This window comes from Scyliorhinus torazame, unplaced genomic scaffold (assembly GCF_047496885.1).
Source record: "Scyliorhinus torazame isolate Kashiwa2021f unplaced genomic scaffold, sScyTor2.1 scaffold_1153, whole genome shotgun sequence".
Classification (NCBI taxonomy): Eukaryota; Metazoa; Chordata; class Chondrichthyes; order Carcharhiniformes; family Scyliorhinidae; genus Scyliorhinus; species Scyliorhinus torazame.
The window spans coordinates 60,001-62,500 of NW_027308880.1; the positions used below are offsets into that span (position 1 = coordinate 60,001).

Below are 2,500 nucleotides of genomic sequence, written 5' to 3' on the forward strand. Positions count from 1 at the left end.
CTCTCCCTTCAGCGGTTGCAGGGTACCTAAACGTCCCCCCCTCCGGCTCCCGCGGGCTGGTCGCCTAGGGGGCGGCGGTTTAAAGACTCGCGTGTCCGTCTGTCGGCCGCCGAGCTTTGCGATTCCGCCGATTCGTCGTTCGCCCACGTTCCGAGAGAATGTGCCTGCCCCCGAGGCCCCTCTCCTTCCGCCTTGCGCGGTGTGCTCGCGGCTTTCCCTACACCCCAAAACTCTTGGGGAGTTCGGTGGTCGTCGTCACGCGCGCTTGGCTTGGGAGGGGGGAGGTACCCCTTGCGGCTTGCACCCGACTCAGGTCCGTGCCGCTTCGGCTTTCGAGCGTCGTCTCGCTCTCGCTCGGCTCCGCCGGCAGCCGGTGGCTGCAGAGCACCTCCATCTGTTGGCTGCGGGACGTGAAGGCAAGGTGGGGCTCCGGCGATCAATTCCGCCTCCACGCTGCAACGCCACGCGAGCGCCCTGACCACAGTTAAACCCCGTTTTATCATGATTTCGACTGGTTCACCGGCGAGTCTCTCGCCGGTGGTGGGCCGCGCCAGGCTGGGGCTCCTGCCGCGTTCGGCGGGCGCGTTTCGCGCGGTCCAGGTTCGAGCTTCTCCGGAGGCGAAGGACTAAAGCACAGACAACTCTTAGCGGTGGATCACTCGGCTCGTGCGTCGATGAAGAACGCAGCTAGCTGCGAGAATTAATGTGAATTGCAGGACACATTGATCATCGACACTTTGAACGCACTTTGCGGCCCCGGGTTCCTCCCGGGGCTACGCCTGTCTGAGGGTCGCTTGACAATCAATCGCACTCGCCTTGACCGGCGAGAGCGCGGCTGGGGTGTCGCAGAGGCGCTGCTGCTCGCTGTCGTCCTCTCTGTCCCCCTAAGTGCAGACCCAGAGTTCTCCGCACCGGAGAGTTTTGACCCTTTCGATCGGTGGGCGGCGTCGGCCTCCGGGCACGTCGGCACCGTCGTTGGCCTCAGCCGCCTCGATTTCCCCGGCACGGCTGTCATGGGTTGTCGTCGCCAAGGACTTCGACTGCCTCGATGTCGGGAAACGGGCGCGCGCTGCTCCACGCCGGGAGCGGGCCAGGGTTGACTCCCTGACGTTGCGTGTGCGGTGCGAGCGTCGCACGCAGCGAGAGTTTGGCCGATGTGCTCCGGCACGGACGAGAGAGGGGAAACAAGAGAGAGAGAAGAGAGAACCCAGATGGGAACGTGAGCCACTGTTTTTGCCGGTCGAGCTGGGAGACGCGGGCCGTGTTGCCTCGTCGGTGCGTGTGTTTTGGCTGGTGATCCACGGTGGCCTGTCGGTGGTTGGCTTGGCCTCCGGTGCACGGCGTCGTGCGTGGAGGACGGAGAAGGCTTGACGCGGATGACTTGCGGTCGCTGGCAGCGTTTGCTGGCTTCGAAGGTGCCCGCCACGGTGCTCTCATTTTGCCTGATGGACCCTGCGGCTTCGGTCGTGCGTGTGCGTGTGCTGCGTCTGTGTTGCGCTGGAGCTCGCTCTCCTTCCACACCTTCGTACGTACGCACGCTCCTGCCGAGTCGGCGTAGGTGCTTCATCCGAGCAACTTGTCTGGCCGAGCGTGCGCCTGTGACCTCGTCGCCCGGCGACGGTGCCGTGCCGCCACGTCACTCCGTGACCTGACTTTCGAGGTCTCCGCGCTGTGGCGAAAGCTGCTGCTCCAAACCTCGCCTTCTGCCGCTTGCACCAGTGGATCCGCCCAGCTTGTTGGCTCGTTGTCACCCTTGCCTCTTCTGGCCTTTGGCTCACACGTTCACTCTGACTCGATCTGGCTCTCAATGCCCCCTCCACTCTCCGTCGTCGGTGGTACCGCCGCCCCTTCTCTCCGCTGCGAGCGTCCGCCCGCCACTGGCACACGCCTCGCAAATCGGGTGCTCTGGAACAGTTTGATGCGCCGAGCCCGGCTGCTGGCCGGCCGGCCTGTGCACGACACTTCTGCCTACGACCTCAGATCAGACGTGGCAACCCGCTGAATTTAAGCATATTACTAAGCGGAGGAAAAGAAACTAACAAGGATTCCCCTAGTAACTGCGAGTGAAGAGGGAAGAGCCCAGCGCCGAATCCCCGCTCGCCTGACGGGCGTGGGAAATGTGGCGTACAGAAGACCTTTCTCTGACGACGCTCCGGGGCCCAAGTCCTTCTGATCGAGGCTTAGCCTGTGGACGGGTTGTGAGGCCGGTAGCGGCCCCTGGCTCGTCGGGATCGTGTCTTCTCGGAGTCGGGTTGCTTGTGAATGCAGCCCAAAGTGGGTGGTAAACTCCATCTAAGGCTAAATACTGGCACGAGACCGATAGTCAACAAGTACCGTAAGGGAAAGTTGAAAAGAACTTTGAAGAGAGAGTTCAAGAGGGCGTGAAACCGTTAAGAGGTAAACGGGTGGGGTCCGCGCAGTCTGCCCGGTGGATTCAACTCGGCGACACGGGTCGGTCGCGTCGGGGTTCGGCGGATCTCCTCTGTTGGGACCGCCTCCC

General features: G+C 63.1%; 1 non-coding gene across 1 annotated transcript; it reads left to right on the forward strand.

The window, feature by feature from the left end:
- The first annotated feature begins 639 nt into the window (after positions 1–639).
- Positions 640–793, forward strand: LOC140407083 (5.8S ribosomal RNA). The gene has a single exon (XR_011939436.1). It is a non-coding gene; the product is annotated as a 5.8S ribosomal RNA (ribosomal RNA).
- Positions 794–2,500: the final 1,707 nt, after the last annotated feature.